The sequence below is a fragment of the Mauremys reevesii genome, linkage group 12, assembly GCF_016161935.1.
Source record: "Mauremys reevesii isolate NIE-2019 linkage group 12, ASM1616193v1, whole genome shotgun sequence".
Taxonomy (NCBI): Eukaryota; Metazoa; Chordata; order Testudines; family Geoemydidae; genus Mauremys; species Mauremys reevesii.
Genome location: NC_052634.1, coordinates 37,873,497 through 37,891,658, shown reverse-complemented (window position 1 = coordinate 37,891,658; position 18,162 = coordinate 37,873,497). Strand labels below are relative to the sequence as shown.

Below are 18,162 nucleotides of genomic sequence, written 5' to 3'. Positions count from 1 at the left end.
CTTGCTTCCTAGAACGAACGCTCCTTGAGTGGGGTGATCCACAGGGAGTAGCTCAAACCTCCAAAGTGCCTGGCCAGGGGCAGGACATTAGCACAGCAAAGGGAGGGGTGTGGCAGTGACATCACAAAGGCTTTTGCAGGACCTCAGACTATTGGTCCAAGGTGGTGGGGAGGTGGTGACCTCACAGAGAGATGCTGACATCAGCACAGCAGGACAGGGGCGAGGGGACAGGGAAACCTCAGAGACCCCTGTGGCTTTGCTTCTGCAAGTCTCCTTCTCGAGGTCTCTCTTTGAGGACTGAGAGAGTATTCGGGTTCACGTATGTGAGCACCAGGAGGAACCTCTTTAGAGTTTTCCCCTTCCCTTTTCCTGATTTTACTAGAAAACAGTCGTCCCTGTTTAGAAGGTAAGAGCCTCCTTGAGGTTTGAAACCTGTTCAGTCTGATCCATCTGGTCACAGTTGAATTCTAGGCATGGAAAACACGAGCTTAAGGAGGCAGAATTTTATTCTGCACCTGGGATTTTGTCCCTTAGAATCACTGGGGACATTTGAGTTTGTCCTTTTTGTTTCACTTTTTCCTCCATCCATCCCTCCCTCCTTTCTCTTCTTCTCTTGCTTCTTTTGTCCTTTCTCCTGTTCCCCTCCCAACACCAGGAGAGAGGTGTGTGTGTGTGTGTTGCGGGGGAGTGCTCGGCAGCTCCCACTGTGGGAGGTCCACCCAAAAATGTGTGGCTGAAATAGTGCTCGGGCAGTGATCCTCACCGGTGACCTGGGCCATCCTTTGGGCTCTCTGGTGAGAACCCTCAGCTTCCCGTCCTCAGTCTCTACCCTGATTGGCTGAGCAGGGGGTTATTGACAGGGAGGAGACTCAGGTCCTTGTTGTTCTCTTTGAAGACCAAGCAAATAAGTCAGAACCAGTTCTATGTTTGATGAATTTTGTTGCTTCTCTGCATTAATGGTCTCTGAGCAGTTCCTGATTCTCTCTAACATTGCAGTTCTCCTCAAATACTTGCAGAATAATTACTGTGCACTGTTGCTGGTCTGGAGCTCATCTGAGAGCACTTTACTCAGGTCATTCAATGTAGGAAATTCAAGATCCTATGGTTAGTTTGAAAATCAGGGCTCTTGGGTCCTATTCCCAACTCTGCCACTGCCTGCCTGTGTGACCTAAAATAAGTCAATTCTCCTTTCTCAGCCTTAGCTTCTCCCTCTTTCAAATAGGGATAATAATGATCCGCCCCAACCTACCTCAACACACTCACTCTTCCCCAACATACACGTTATCTCTCCCCCCACACACACACAGTCTCCACACTGCAGGTGAAAGGCAACTGGCAATCTAGTAGGATGCCCATTGAGCAATGGGGTAGGGAAACCGGCTGGCGTTAGACTTGTTGGGGCCTGAGGCTGAAGTCAAAAGTCTTAGCCCCACCACCCAGGGCTGAATCCCTCAAGCTCTGGTTTTGCCCTTCCCCCACTTGGACGGAGCTCAGGCTTTGGCTCCCCCCTGCCCTGTGCGGGAGGGGCTTGGTCCCTCTTTCCAGGGACATGCAGTAAGTTTTTTTGGCAGAAGGTGGTTGCAGTGAAAAGAAGTTTGAGAAAACCTGGCCTAGAGCATCTCCATTACTGAGCTGCAGCAGCAATGTTGCGGGGGAGTTTGAAATGTTGACTTGTCTTTAGCCTCTGAACACGTCTAGACTTGGCTCCCTGTGGCACCCTGGGTGATCAGACACTGAAAGTACAGCCATGGAGACACCACACAGCCTAGCTGGCAAGAATCAAACTGCCATAGAAAGACACCTCTGGTTTCCTAGTCCAGCTCCCTAAGCCCTCAGCCACAACCACTTAACACAGGGGCTTTTCTACACTCTGGTTCTGTTCTCACTGAAGGGTCATTTCCAATGGTTTGCTCAGACCAGCTTCCCCAGCACACTCACTGCTATGCAGCTCTGTACGTGTGGCCATGGCTGAGCAGCAAGAATTCCTGCCCATTTCCCCAGTGGCTGGAGCATGGCTAGAGTGTGTCTGTGGTTAATGATGTTGCTGTAGATTGTTCGTTTCCTGCCTTGGCAATTCAGACAGTCCCTTTTCCCAACATATCTCCAGCACATCAGTAATTCCAATAACGGGCAGGTTTTCTCTGGGGCACTGAGATTTTTCAGGGAGTTGGTGGCTCCTTTCTTTCCTCACCCTGGAGTAAACTCAGCTTTTTATTCTATGGTTCATGTTTTATGGAATAACAGCAGCAGCTTGAAGAAAGAGGAGAGCGAATATCTCACTGTCAGGGCTGAAGGTGGTCACGTCCTCTCTGTCTGACCATCGCCACTGCAGGAGAGAAGGGTTCAGTGGAATTGAATGCCCTGGCTCAGACAAGAGACACAGGGAGGTTTTGCTGTTCATGGATCTGTGCAAAGGAAATTGTGTCTCTGTGTGAAACTGAGGAGGGAAATGAAATGCCCACAGGGTGGCGCAATGCCCTAAGCTAAGGCAGGAGGGGGAAGGACTAGAGCTGAGGAATGACTGAAGTGGACTCACGTGGGATTGAAATGACATTTGTTTCTGTCTGGCAGTGAGAAATGTGCCATTAATTCAGATGCGGGGTTGAGGCTTCCTTATCTCCTTGTAAAAACTTGAACTTGATTTCCCAGAAGGGAGAAAGGGAAAGTCTGGGGCTGCCTTTAGTCCCTGGCTGGGGTCTCCTCGCCAGTGGAAAACATCTCTTGTTTGGTGCTGCCAAGGGGATCGTGCAGAGCTGAGATGTCCCTCGGCTTGGATCAAAGGGGGAGTTGGATGGAATTTATCACACAACCCTCCCTGCTCCCCAGAGCCCCACGGGGAGAATCTAGAGAAGGGGGAGTCATTCCTCCCCTACGCACCCAGAAGAGCTGCTAGGGCTCCTTCCTGCCAGCTACTCACCCATGGCAGCAGCAAACGGTACATTATGACTGGTCACTGTCATTGTCAACTTGCAAAGCAGCAGACAGGACGGTATGGCTGGTAGCCATCTTTGCTAATTTGCAAAAGGCAAGGGGATGCTGCTGTGTAGCGCTGCAGTACCGCATCTGTCAGCACCATCCAGTAGAGATACGGTGACAGTGAAAAAAAGGCTGAATGGGCTCCATGGTTGCCATGTTATGGCATCTGCCCAGGCAATCCAGGGAAAAGGGCGCGAAATGATTGTCTGCCATTGCTTTCACGGAGGGAGGATTGACTGATGACATTTACCCAGAATCACCCACGACACTGTTTTTGCCCCATCAGGCATTGGGATCTCAACCCAGAATTCCAATGGGCGGGAGAGACTGCGGAAACTATGGGATAGCTATGGGATAGCTACTCACAGTGCAACGCTCCAGAAATCGATGCTAGCCTCGTACATGGACGCACACCGCCGAATTAATGTACTTAGTGTGGCTGCGTGCACTTGACTTTATACAATCTGTTTCCAAAAACTGTTTTCTGTAAAATTGGAATAATCCCGTAGTGTAGACATACCCTGTGATTAACAACTTTGGTGGCTAATTAAAAGGCTGATTGATCAAACCCAAGTGAAGATGGAGGTTGATTTTTTTTAGTGATGAGATTCCAGTACATTTTAACAGGCAGAAAAGCTCCTCAATGCTGGTCTAGCCTCATTGGGCAAGCATAAGATGTTGGTTTGGTTTAATTTCAGTCACATTGTATCAGTTTATCAATGTAATGAGAGAATCAATGTCCTGCAGGTCATTCAACACCCAGTGGAGGAAGAAAGGGGCGGGACTATACAATGAGCTGTTGAAGTTATCCTGGTATTACAATGTTTGCTTTATTTTTTTTAAAAAATTTCTTTACTTCCCTCTCCCTTTTAGACTCAGAGCCTTTAAGGTCAGAAGGGACCAGTGTGATCATCTAGTCCGACCTGCTGCACCTTGCAGGCCAAAAGACCCCACCCACCCACTCCTGTAACAGACCAGGGAGGGGAGGCAGCTCTGTGCTCTGCCCCTCCCCCAGGCAGCACATGGAGGCCCTCTGCTCCCCTCCCTCCATGGGTGTGCAGAGATGTGCCAGCAACACTAAGGTGGCTCCCTGCCCACTCTGCCTCCGTCCCTCCGTGCCACTCCCAGAAGTGGTTGGCATGTCCCAGCATCCCCTGGGGTGGGGGGAGTGTCTTCATTCATTGCCTCTGCCCCAAGTACCAACTCCGCAGCTCCCATTGGCCAGGAACTGCAGCCAATGGGAGCTCTGGGGGCGGCGCCTGCAGGCAGTGGCACACAGAGACCCCCTGGCATGGCCCACCTAGGACCTGCTGTCGCAGGGTTGTGTGTACCGGTCACTTTGGGAGCTGCACTGCCCGGGGTAAGCGCCACCCCTCCTGCACCCCAACCCCCTCCCCCAGCGCAGAGCCAGCACCACACACCCAAATTTCCTCCCAGAGCTTTGCTTGTCTTCTTTTCACCCAGAACCATCCTTCTTCTCCTGGGCTGCAAGTAGCCATCCCTGGGAAGCCAAGAGGCAGGCACAAGATTCTGCCTCCCAGCAGCCAACCGCACCTCCCCAGGCTTTGCAGAACGAATGGTGACACTCTACTAACCCCACTTAGCCGCACTGAGGCACTTAGCTTCTGCCCTGCCTTCCTCAGCTCGACTTTCCTCTTTTGCCCCATCCCTGCCTCACTCCCTCCTTTGGCAAGTCACACAAAGGAGGCAGCAGGAAGAGCCGGCCGCCATAGGCCAACCTCCAAGGGCAGAGGAGACCAAGCCACAAGGCTTCAAAAGGTGACTGGCCAAGATCCTCTAGCTTTCCCCTGCTGATGCCAAGGCTTTTTCTCAGCTCATTTCACCACCCTCTGCCCTGCAGGGGTTGAGTTTATCGCAGGTGTTACCCAAAACTGGGCCAGGTAGTAAGCGTAGGAAGGACTAATGACCAACCAGAGTTTGGCAGAAAGCAGCACATTTATTACACTGACAGCTAACCTCAAAATAAGCGGGGGTGGGGGGGTGTCACACTCGCACTCGCATACTCACGCTCCCAGGACTGGCATGGCACTGGAGATGTCAGGATTCTTCAAGGTAAGTGTCCCACAGCCAGGGCCGGCTGCAGACCCCAGCGCGCCAAGCAGGCGTGTGGGGCGGCATTGTCCTGGCAGGGCGGCATTGTCCTGGCAGGGCGGTCCACCGGAGCCCCGGGACGAGCGGACCTGCCGCGGGCATGACTGCGGAGGGTCCCCTCTTCCCACGGCTCCGCTTGAGCTCCCGCAGGCATGACTGCGGTGGGTGCGCTGGTCCCGCGGCTCGGACGGAGCTCCCGCAGGCATGCCTGCGGATGCTCCACCGGAGCCGCGGGACCACGGGACGGTCCGCAGGCACTTCTGCCCCAGCCGCGGGACCGAGGAAGGGCGGCGCGAGCGGCCAGCGTGCCGCCCTGTTGGGGCGGCGGAATTTCTAGAGCCGCCCCTGCCCACAGCGCAGCTATGGATGGTGCAATGAAGGTAAGTCTTCCTGAGGCACAATGAAATACAACGCAGAGAACCACTGGCCAGGCGGTCCGGGCAAAGGGCATTCAGTGGAGGTACAAGCTTGTGAGTGCTCTCCTGAGCACAGGGCCCCTTCCCCTTTTAAGGGCCTGCACCTCATGGCCTGCGACTAGAGATGACTTGGCTGCATCTGGTTGGTCACACTCCACCTTGGGCAGTGTCCATGCTCTGGGTGTGTGATCGCTGCCTAATTAGCGTCCCAGACACCTTGTCTACCTGGGAGCTCTTCTGCTCTTCAACCAGCCCATTCATCCCACCAGCATTCCAGGAGGGAGCGGGAGGGGAAAAGCCACTTCACAGGCATTCAGAGAGGGAGAGGAGACAAAAGTGGGAGCAGGGGAAGTATAACAGACCTTTTGAGCATAGAAATCACTGCTGCTCCTACAACAGCAGGGACAGGCCAGTAGGAGCTGGGAAAATTAAGGTAGCATGTTTCTGCACCAGGGACCTTTTGCGTGTTAGGCAAATGTGATAACCACTACACTACAGAAACTGTCACATGGCTCTGCTCCTCCCTTCATAAGAACATAAGAATGGCCATACTGGGTCAGACCAAAGGTCCATCCAATCCCGCATCCTATCTGCCAACAGTGGCCAATGCCAGGTGCCCCAGAGGGACTGAACCTAACATGTAACGATCAAGTGATCTCTCTCCTGCCATCCACCTCCACCCTCTGACAAACAGAGGCTAGGGACACTATTCCTTACCCAGCCTGGCTAATAGCCATTCATGGACTTAACCTCCATTAATTTATCTGCGAAAAGAACAAGGACTACTTGTGGTGCCTTAGAGACTAACAAATTATTTGAGCATAAGCTTTCGTGGGCTAAAACCCACTTCATCGGATGCATGCAGTGGAAAATACAGCAGGAAGATATAGGGCTTGGCTACACTTGCAAGTTGCAGCGCTGGTAGAGGCTTTCCAGCGCTGCAATTACACCCTGTCCACACTTGCAGGGCACAACCAGCGCTGCAACTCCCTGGCTGCAGCACTGGCCGTACACCCAGGTCTGCTTGGGGTATAAGGGTTGCAGCGCTGGTTCTGCAGCGCTGGTCATCAAGTGTGGACACTCACCAGCGCTGTTATTGGCCTCCAGGGTATAAGGAGTATCCCAGAATGCTTTTAACTAAATTATTCCCTTTGTTTTGTTATGCAGCCTCTCTTTGTTTTGTTGTCAATTCGGAGCTCCGGGCTCCGTGCACGGCACCGGGAGCTGCTTCAAACATAGCTCCTGTTTACTGTCATTAATCTGTAACTACTGTCAACAATGAAATGAGATAACCCCTGCAGGGGTTGAGTGTTTGCTTTGCTTGAGAGAAACGGGGGGAGGGGGCAGAGGGGGGAAAGAGTATGTTGGATGCAGGTTGTTTGCAGTTAACAGTAAGGGGATGGGAAAATTTTCTGATTTTGCCCAGTGTCGGTTCCAAAAATCCACTCTCTCTCTCTCCCCCCCCGTCCCTCTCACACTGCCCCACACCCCCCTCTTTTGAAAAGCACGTTGCTGCCACTTGAACGCTGGGATAGCTGCCCATAATTCATCACTCCCAACAGCGCTGCAAATGCTACAAATGTGGCCACACTGCAGCGCTGGTAGCTGTGAGTGTGGCCACACACCAGCGCTGGCCCTGCACAGCTGGACGACCAGCGCTGCAACTACCAGCGCTGCAGATTTGTAAGTGTAGCCATAGCCATAGATATAGATATACAGAGAACATGAAAAAATGGGTGTTGCCATAGACACTATAACAAGAGTGAGCAGTTAAGGTTAAGTGATATTCAGGATGGCCCATTTCCAACAGTTGACAGGAAGGTGTGAGTAACAGTAGGGGGACAAATAAACATGGGGAAATAGTTTGACTTTGTGTAATGACCCATCCACCCCCAGTCTTTATTCAAGCCTAATTTAATGGTGTCCACTTTGCAAATTAATTCCAATTCAGCAGTCTCTTGTGGGAGTCTGTTGAAGGTTTTTTCTTGTAATATTGCAACTTTTAGGTCTGTAATCGAGTGACCAGGGAGGTTGAAGTGTTCTCTGACTGGTTTTTTAATGTTATAATTCTTGATGTCTGATTCGTGTCCATTTATTATTTTACGTAGAGACTGTCTGGTTTGGCCAATGTACCTGGCAGAGGGGCATTGCTGGCACATAATAGCATAAAGAGCTAAGTCAGCACCTGAATAGCACTTTTTTGGGCCTGCTGCTTCTCTGTCTGGGAAGTTTTTGTCAGCCCTGGCACCCAAAGAGGACATCATTGCGAGTGCCCATGAAGGCAAGATGAATTTTTGCCTGCCTTGCTCAGCTTGACTTGCTTCCTCACCCCATTCCTGCCTTAGATCCTGAGTTACCTGGTGGCTGAAGATGGTCCATTGTCTCAAGCGGTGCCAGAGCCTGACACAGTGCCCCCGGGCCGCCTTTGCTCTGCACATGCCGGCTGTGCACATTTGCAAATACTTTAAAGCTCCTGTCAGTAAGTTCTGGGGACAGTTGCTCACCATCAGAGGAAGCTCCCTAAAATTGGCCTGTCTCACCCAGTGGTACATTGACCTCTGTTCAGACTGAGCCAAAGTGGGGGGGGGCCTCGCTGCTGTGGCCGCCTCTGCTGTGAGGGCGGCCACTGTTGCGGATGAAGCCATCCTGCAAGCACCTTCCACCTAGCCACCCACTGAAAATCATGTAGGGTGTCAGGTGGGAGTAGAAGAACACTAGAGGGGGGGCTCCCCCTTCCCCCACCATCGGCCATCCCATACCCGGTGCTGCACCCAGTGGGGTAAAAAAAATACATCCATATCGGAAGAGTCAGTTGCGTTCTTTGCGGTTGCCCCATCATTCCCCTCAGGCCTGACCTGCCTTCCAGCTCAGCCACCCACTGAAAATTGAAAAACAAAACAGGTAGAGCCATAAAAGTCTTCGAAGCCCACCAGGCCCAACCTCCCTTCTAATACGGCAGAAAAGCCGCACTTCTCCTGATTAGGTAGGGACGTCCTATGGCCCCACAAGAAGTGGAAGGCCATCGTGTTCGGTCTCTGCAGCACTCATGGAGCAGGGGGAGATACCTGGCTGAGGAAATTCCCCACAGATGGGTCTTGAGCATCACAACCTTGTAGGTAATGACAAGGTCCACTTACACCACCGGCTGAGCCATTCCTCACAGGCCAGCAGCCATTTCTCCCGGTTCGCGTTCCCCACCTCGTCCCCAACCGAACGCTAGAAGGCCCAGCCATCAACCTGCCCACTCTTGCAGCCCTCCTCTTCCGCCCTGACTGATGGGGGGGAGTATTGAGCCTCCCTCCCTTAGGCCCTTCAGCATCCCTGGGGAACACCAACGCCGCCCAAGTGACTTTGGGCCAGTAGGTCAACCAACAGGGCTACCTCCTAGGCCAGGCTGCAGCCCAGCTTCAGGACTCAGAGGAAATGGAGCTCGCATCCCTACCTACAGGACTCCAGGCATGGCCAGGCTTCTGGATCAAACGTCCCCTCTTGTGCTCAAGTCACAACAGCTAGCGGGTAAAAGACAGGCTTTCATGGCATTGGAGAGAGCAAGATAGAGCCTTGGAAGACCCAGCAGGATTTGTGGTACAGGAGGCACAAGGAATTGTCCTCAGATCCCACCGAGACTTCAGCTCAGATTGCAGGATTCAAAGTCCCGAGTGCTGGCCCTTACACCATGGGACCAATAGGGAACTCCCAGACCTCTGCTGAGGATGACCCTGTGCTGGCAGCCCTGCATTTGCTCACCAAGTTGGCCTGCAGCAGTTTGCTGCAGCTCCCAGAGGCCTTTCTTAATCCAGACTGAGAGGCCAGTGGGCATGTGAGGAAGTTGCCCCTTCAGTCCCAGGCAGCATATGGCCCTTCCTAGTGAAAAGAAGGTGATGTTAAATAACATGCTGGAGAGATGTCTTCTTCCATTTTGAAGAGAATAATTCCTTTTTTATCTGACCAGGGACTTGAACCCTGGACCCTCAGATAAAGAGTCTGATGTTCTACCAACTGAGCTAGCCAGGCTCACACATAAAAGAAGCAAATTTCGTGCAGCAGAGAAACTAGTCATGAAAATGAGGGCAGGAAACAATACAGAAAACCTGCCACTCTCGCTCTCGTAGCAGTCCTAGCCCCAACCTGCTCCTCCATCCGGCGCCCTGAGGCCTTATTCTTTTTTTAGTTAAATATCAAATCCAGGAGAAAACACAGTTATACAAAGCAAAACGAAATCACAAACAGAAATGTCATTGGAAATACAAAACTGAAAAAGGAAAATGCAATCCCCATCACTTCCCCATTCCTGTATCGAGAGCACCCGCTAAGGTCCCTGTGTGCTTACGAGAAACCTGGAGGAACTCATACCACAGCCTGAACATGAAACTCAACTGCTCCCAGGTGCTGCAGTAAAACCCTTTCCCTGCTGTGACGTTGCACTCCATGTGATTTTATGAAAATATGCTAATGAGTGTGAATATAAAGTGACTGGACTATGCTTCATGCAAAAGGTCTCTTGTAAGGTATCATTACAAAGCTTATAATCTACTGAGTGTGTTCATCCTATTTGTATGAACCGATCATTCCTGTATCTGAAACTAGAAATATGAACTATAACTCTGAGGTTCTGTTGTAATGATGCAAAGTGTGGGCCATTAATAGTGGTTTGGACTCTTGATGGCTCCCATTGACCAGGACAATAGACTGTAGATGGCTCTGTCCTGCACCATTTAATTTGGTCTTATTAAAATGTAACTAGCATGTTACACTTGTGTTTTTAAAGGTGGCTTCCCCAAGCAATCCCAAGTTGTTCTTCCCACAGCTGCACACTCTCCTGCACCCCAACCCCCTGACTGAGCCCAGACCCTGCACCCAAACTCTCTCCCAGAGCCCAGCCCCTCTCCCTCCCTCACCCAAACTCCCTCCCAGAGCCTTAGGCAAGTGTGTGTGGGGTGTGGGGCAGGACTTAGTCCCATTCTGGGCACCACCAAAAATGATATAAACCTACCTCCCGTGTCCAGCCCAACCTTCTGCTGATGCACCTCAGCCCACACCCGTGCAGGGTTTGAAGCTTCCATTGCTTAAACTCCAGGACACTGAGGGATTTCAGCTCCCCTTTGCCCAGAGGGAACCTTCACCCCACTCCCAGCCAGGTTCTTGTCCATGGGATCACTGTAGGGGGGCTGGGTCCCTCGGTGTCAGGCCAGGGTGCAATAACTGGGGCATCTGATCACCCAGGACCTTCTGTGGGGCTGCCATTCCCCTTCCCCTTCTGTGGTCTCATCTGTCATTGACTCCAGCCTTTTTTCTATCCATCGTCAGCACCATCCCAAGCAAGCTGCACTCACCTCAAAAAGACAAAGAGCCCTGTGGCACCTTACAGACTAACAGACATATTGGAGCATGAGCTTTCATGGGTGAATCCTCACTTTGTCAGATGAATGTAGTGGAAATTTCCAGGGGCAGGTATAAATATTCAGGCAAGAATCAGTCTAGAGCTAAGGAGGTTAGTTCAATCAGGGAGGATGAGGCCCTCTTCTAGCAGTTGAGGTGTGAGCATCAAGGGAGGAGAAACTGCTTTTGGAGTTGGCTAGCCAGGCACAGAATTCCCACTCCATTCATCTGACCAAGTGGGGATTCACCCACGAAAGCTTATGCTCCTGTACATCTGTTAGTCTATAAGGTGGCACAGAACTCTGTCTCTTTTTACAGATCCAGACTAACACAGCTGCCCCTGTGATACTCAAAAAGACAGTGTCCCCTGGTGGGTGTAAATCACTGACCTCTCTCCTCTCTGAGCACTGACTGCCCCTGTGTTTCCTTGCCTCTCAGTCTGTGCAGATGGGACCTTTCCCTCCAGTGCTGGAGGATTCGCCCTTCCCATCTACCCTTGTCCCAAGCAGCACAGCAGGCAGGAATCTTACATGTGCAGAGGAGACTTAGGAGCAGAAACCACCCCCCAGACCTTCCATGCAATTGGCACTTGCCCCTCACTGAGCAGGATTAAAACTCCTGCAGGGAGACTGCTGGACCACATCCCCTCTGGGCATGAGCAAAGCCAGAGGGTGAAGAAAGGAACCTGGAGATTGAACCCAGAACCTCTCATATGCAAAGCACACGCTCTACTGCTGAGCTACATCCCCACATAGACTGCAGCTTACACTCAGAGCTGTCCCATTTCCAGAGCACCCAGTGGCCTAAGAGCAGCATGGGGGACACATTCCCTGCTCTGAGGCAAAACCTGCTGTCCTGGAGGCTGCTGATTCTTAGGGGTCACTTTGCAGCAGGGCCAGAGTCGATGTGTGGGGCAGAGAGAGTGGGTGCCCTGGACTCAGGGTGCAGAGATGCACTGAGCCCTCTCCCCTGCATTGGGTGGGGGGTGCTGCTACCTCCTGCTGGAAGGTAATGGGAGGGGAGGGGCGCTGTGAGTCGCTCAACACCTGACCCTGGTGGCAGCCGTGGTGTGGGGAGCTCCAGGTGTTTCTAGGATCTGCTATTTCCACCTGCCTGTGAAGTCCAGCTTTCCCCAGCACATTCACTGCGGTGCAATTGGGTCACTGTTTCCATGGCTGAACAGCAAAGAATCACTCCCAGTTTCCCTTCTATCGGCAGCAGGATTAGCCTGTGTCAGTGGTTAATGAGGTGGATCTAGTTGTACATTGTTATTCATTCCCCACCTTGACAATTCACACAGTCCCTTTCCTACTCAAATCCCCAGCACCTCGGTGATCCTGGTAGCAGGGGTTGGGTCCTGAGATTTTTGGGGTCCTTTTTCCCCTCCACCTGGAGTGAACTCAGCTTTCCCCCATCCCAGACAATCCATGAAATAACAACAGGGGCATAAAGAAAGAGGGGAGGGAACATCTCACGGCCAGGGCTGGATGTGCCCAGGGCCCCCTGCTTCTCCATTGTTTCCATGGAATTTGGCCCCCTGCTTTGCACAGTGGAAAGATCTTGCTGTTCCTGTGTCTGTGCAAGGAAAATTGTGCTTCCCTAGGAAAGAGAGGCGGGAAATGGCCCCATGGTGGGACAATAGCCTCAGGATTAAGACCTAAGGACTCAGGCTGAGAACTGATAGAACTGCACTCATCTGGGATTTAACAAATTGTCTTCCCTGGAGCAGGGCCAGTTCCAGTGTTTTTGCCACCTCAAGCGGAAAAATAAATAAATAAAAAAGCTGCAATCAACTGCAGCTCTACCTCTGCTGCTTTTGGTGGCAAGTTCCTTCCCTCTGAGAGGGCCAAATTGCCCCTGAAGCCTCCTCTTTTCTATTGGCCACCCCAGGGACCTGCTGGTGCTGTGCTGGTGCCTGGAGCCAGCCCTGCCATGGAGACACTGGGAAGATGGGGGAATCAGGAAAATAACATGGATTTCTTTACATTGCAAGTGAAGAATAACTGAAGGCTTTTTTGGCTTAAAGTCACTTTTCCCTGACTGGGAATTGAACCCAGGCCTTAGCAGTGAAAGTGCTAAATCCTAACCACTAGACCACCAGGGAGGTGATGATGGTGCTTTTCTTCTCACTTATGCTACACTTTCTTAGGCCACTTTCTAGCCACTTTCTGAAACTGCTCCATTGTCCATTCCCTGAGGGGCTAGGACCAGAGAACCCCTGTGCTCAGGGTCACAACCTCAGCCCAACCCAAGTCACTGAAACAAACTCAAATGATGCTTCCTCCAGCAGGATCACAGAGACACACAAAAAAACCCCATGAGGAACAATCCTCCTCCGTCTTCATTTACCCCATTGCAACCCTCTCAGCAGCCCGCTCTTGTGGGAAGGACTGAGCTGATAGGAGCTCTGGCATAGAGACCAAGGGAGGGGTGTTGCTCCCCCTGGGTGTGAGCTGATCACATTCTGACTCCGTGTAACAGGGCTCTGAGCTTTGCCATCTTGTGAGTTCTGAGTGCTGAGCCCCCCAGACCCTTCTGCTGGGAGCATGGGGATTGCACAACAGCTGCAAGCCCTTTTCCCGTCTCCTTGTCCTCCTCGGCTTCCCCAGCCCTTCCCCACAAATGGTTCTATCAGGCGCTGGAGGGATCTAAGGACCTGCAGGTTTCCCTCACCCATCTCCTAAATCAAACAGTGATTCCTTTCTCTGACACTCCTGGGCCTGGGCTTCTTTTGAGTTTTTCCCCAGGGGACCTGATTCCCTGTGAAAATGTGTGTGTGGCATGTGAGGAACTAAGACTCACACTCTCCCCCACTAGATGAGTCCAACAGCACCTCCCCTTGGTGGGAGAATCCTAAATTCCACCCTCCCACCCTGGTTACTCTGACCAGCTGATGGCGGCAGCATGTTAAAGCAACCCCAGCTCTCTGGGCTAGAAAGCAGCATCTAACCAGCCTTGTGACAGGTCCGGTTTGCTCGCTGGAGACATAACGGACCAGGAAAGAAGGCAAATGTCAGACAGGGAACCTCAGCTCAAAAATAAACACCCTCAGGGCTCCTTCTACATGGAGACTGGGCAGTTGACTGACTTTAAATCTAGCTAGCTCAGTTGGTGGAGCATGATGGTCTTTCAGGGTGTGAAAAACCCCAAAACTAGTATAATTAAGCTGACCTAAGCCATGGTTAGATAGTGCTAAATGAAAAAAAAGATTGTTCTGTCAATGTAGCTATTAGAGGGATATAAAACCCCTCCAGTTACTGTAGCAGCTGTCTACTCCACAGTGCTAGAGCAGTGTCACAGCAGCATTTTAAGTATAGCCAGCCTCACAGTGAGACCAGATCTGGCTCTGTGGACACTCAGGCACTAGCAACATACTAATGCCTCCATAGTTGGCAGGATTCAAACCTGTGTGGGGAGACCCCAATGGATTTCTAGTCTATCATCTTAACCACTCAGCCACAAGTATTTAATGTACAGTTATTTCACTACACCATGATTCTGTTCTCACAGAATTGTCACTTCAAATTGCTCAGACCAGCTCCCCCAGCACACTCCTGGCTGTGCATTAGTGTAAGTGTGTCCATGGCTGAACAGCAAGAGTTCCTGCCCATTTCCCTTCCAGCTGGAGCAGGATGAGAGTGTGTTTGTGGTTAATGACATTGCTATAGGTTGTTGTTCATTCCCCACACTGACAATTCAGACAGTCCCTTTCCTATTCGAATCTCCACCCTATCATTCCAACAGCCGGGGTCAGGATTTCTCTGGGCACTGAAATGTTTCAGGGGGTTGAACTCAGCCTTGCATTCCATCCCTGATGGGGGGAGGGATAGCAAGTCCATTGCCTTAACCAGGGATAGTTGATTATTTTATCAAGATCTAAATTTCTTGGTCAAGATATAGTCAATGTCTAGACTCCAGAGAAAATAATACACTGATGATAATAAGAAGAATTTAGAAATAATTTGCAGTCACTATGGGCATAACTATGATGATTGTCTCGTGTTTCACTCTTTATATCTGGCACCACCACTGCCTTTCCCTTTAGTCTTGTAGTTTACCAAGGGCAAAACTAAACATCTCTTCAGATACAAGGGAGTGTTTGTGTTCATTCCTGTTAGCTACACAGGGGTTTGATGTAGTTGCTTTCAATCCTCCGGCTCTGCCCTGATAAGTAACATTTCAGGGTGTCACTGAACTGAAGGAGGGAGATCATTTTTTGACAGATTATGCCACCTCTTAAAGGTGTTTGTCTGGCTGGCAGCCCTGGTTCCCAGGACTCTCCTGAGGAAGAAAGTTTCTGTGCAAAATACTAAAACTTTTAACAGAGAGTGATGGCCACATGATGGGGCCAGTATGTATCACAACATGGTTCTTTTATGTGGGATGACTCTGAACACTGACTGATCTCCACTCCCTTGTGTTTGAAGAGATGTTTAGTTGTAGAAATTGTTAAAAACTCTTAGCTTAAACTGGAACTGCCTGTTATTAAAGGTTGGTTTCCCCTCAGTTCCATAACCTCTGCTAGAAACACCCTGGGTTCTCTCCTGCCTCGGTGGGAACTGGAGGGAATCATCCCATGCTGCCCTTGGCTCCAGGCGGGTTTTTCTGGGGAGGGGACATGGAATTGATTTGTGCGCTGTTGAGAAGGAGCCAGGCCAGTTCTCAGGGAACGAGAACTCCCAGCATCTTCCCAGCCCAGCCCAGGCTGCTGCCTTGTCCCAGCCTCTGTTCCCCTGGGGCCCCTGCGTGTTTGACTCTAGAGCAGGCCAGGAGCAGCAGCTGAGGCAGAGGACAGCCTGGGCCGGGCAGATAAGAAGGAGTTTAGCAAGCAAAAAAGGTAAAATGGCAGTGGAGTATTACCTTGGACTCGACGGCATTTCTCCATTGGTATGTCTGCTTTGGGGCAGGGACAATAACACGTCCTGCTGCATTTGTTATTTCAAAGGGCGGTTTAGGATTTTCATTCTCACACACAGTGCACAAAGCAGGACTCATCCTTTGCCGTAAACTAAACGAGCTGCCCACAGATTCTGGCAGCCACAATGAGCCATTTGGTGTGAGAGCTCAGACCTGCCCCTGTCCCAGAGGGAGGGGGTCATCTGTGTGGGGACTGGACCACTGACCTATCAGCTCTTAACTCCCAAACATTCAGTAACTCTATTATCAGTGCCTTTGAGTGTAATTTAAACTATAAGAAAAACCACACTGGGCCAGACCAAAGGCCCATCTAGCTCTGAATCTTGTCTTCTGACAGTAGCCAATAGCAGGTGCCTTAACAACCCGTCAACAAGGCACCACTGGGAGTTGAACCCAGGATCTCCTGTTTACAAAACAGACGCTTTAGCCAGCTAAGCCATGGTGCCTATGGGTGGCTAAAACACACTGTCTGCCCACACCTGACTCCCTGCCATCACCACCAGGGCCTGACAAGCTTTGCTTGTGTTTGGATTCTTCAAAGCAGAGAAGCAGGTGACATTTCCCTTACAAGTTGTGTGTGAGTGAATCTTTGGCCAGGTTTGCACTACAAAGTTGTTTCAGCAGAATTATATTGCTCTGGTATGTGAAAAACACACAACGCTCCCTCGGTCGGCAGCTTGTGGCTGGTGCACACACTGCAATGCCACATCTGGCGACAAAACTGCCTTGTTTTGCTGACAAAATAAAACGACTTCGATGAGAGGGCTAGAGCTTTCTGCAGCAAACTTAAAGTGACAGAGTAGACGCTGCTGTTCATTATATCACCATAACTGGCCTCCTCCAGTATTCCACAATGCCCTCCGTGAACTCGCCTGCCCTGCATTCCTGCTACAGAGCCACGGGCCCCTCCCCTTTCATCGCTCCGGGAAGTTCTGACAGCTGAGCCTGCTGCTCTGCTCCAGCAGCCAGGAGCAAATCACTGCCGTGGATGCTGCTCTCTCCCGCCCTGCGAACACAGAGCAGGTGGCGGGAGCTTCCTTACAGTGTAGAGGGGCCATTGGCATCCGAAATGTGACACGCCCAGGACACCTCTTCCCTCGAGGAGGCTCTTACCTTCTAAACAGGGATGGCTGTTTTCTAGTAAAATCAGGAAAAGGGAAGGAGAAAACTCGAAAGAGGTTCCTCCTGGCGCTCACGTACGTGAACCCGAATACTCTCTCAGTCCTCAAAGAGAGACCTGGAGAAGGAGACTTGCTGAAGCAAAGCCACAGGGGTCTCTGAGGTGTCCCTGGCCCCTCGCCCCTGTCCTGCCTGGCTGATGTCAGCATCTCTCTGTGAGGTCACCACCTCCCCACCACCTTTGACCAATAGTCTGAGGTCCTGCAAAAGGCCTTTGTGATGTCACTGCCACACCCCTCCCTTGCTGTGCTAATGTCCTGCCCCTGGCCAGGCACTTTGGAGGTTTGAGCTACTCCCTGTGGATCACCCCACTCAAGGAGCGTTCGTTCTAGGCAGCAAGCCGGTTAGACAGAAAAACATCAGATGCTGCTCCCAATGCTACACTCAGTTTTTCAGAAATTAGTCGACCTTATGGCCAGAAGAGACCATTAGAGCATCTAATCTGACCCCCTGCATATCACAGGCCTCCTGTATGACACAAGCGCTACTTTTGGGGCCAACACATTCCAGAAAGGCATCTAGTCTTCATTTAATGACATCAGGAGATGGAGAATCCACCATTTCCTTGGTAGCTTGTTCCTGTGGTGAATCATCCTCGCTCTTGATTTTTTTTTGCCTTTTTGTAATATGAATTTGTCTCTTTTCACATTCCAGCCATTGGGTCTTGTTAGGCCTTTCTCTGCTAGATTCAAGAACCCTTTAATACCCAATATTTTCTCTCCATTAAGGCCCTTCAACACTTCAATTAAGTCACTTTTCAATCTTCTTTTGGTAAGCGAAACAGGCATTTTCTCCAGCCCTCACAACATTTGATGGCTCTTTGCTGCCCCAGCTCCAATTTCACAACGTCTTTTCCAAATGAGGACACCAGAACTGGAGGCAGTATTCCAGTATCAGTCTCACTGATGCCGTGTCACCTACTGTGACGTTATTGACATAATCTGTAACTGTATAGATCACCGTTGCGACCACTGTTCTATATTTGCAGCCGATATGGTAGAAAGGTTGTCATGTAAGGGGTCTATGGAGAGGTTCTGATTGGCTGATTATAATTATGGAACAATGGGATAGAGAAACCTGCATCACTGAAAGTGCAGCCATGAAGAAACCGCACATCAGCCTTGCCGGCAAGAATCAACCCTCCACAGAAAAACCCCTATGGTATCATAGCCCAGCTCCCTAA

At 51.0% G+C, this 18,162-nt stretch overlaps 2 non-coding genes across 2 annotated transcripts; both read right to left on the bottom strand.

Annotated features, from left to right (window-relative positions):
- Positions 1 to 12,915: 12,915 nt before the first annotated feature.
- On the bottom strand, positions 12,916 to 12,987 carry TRNAE-UUC. The gene has a single exon. It is a non-coding gene; the product is annotated as a tRNA-Glu (tRNA).
- Positions 12,988 to 16,172: 3,185 nt separating this feature from the next.
- Positions 16,173 to 16,246, bottom strand: TRNAT-UGU. Its single transcript has one exon. It is a non-coding gene; the product is annotated as a tRNA-Thr (tRNA).
- Positions 16,247 to 18,162: the final 1,916 nt, after the last annotated feature.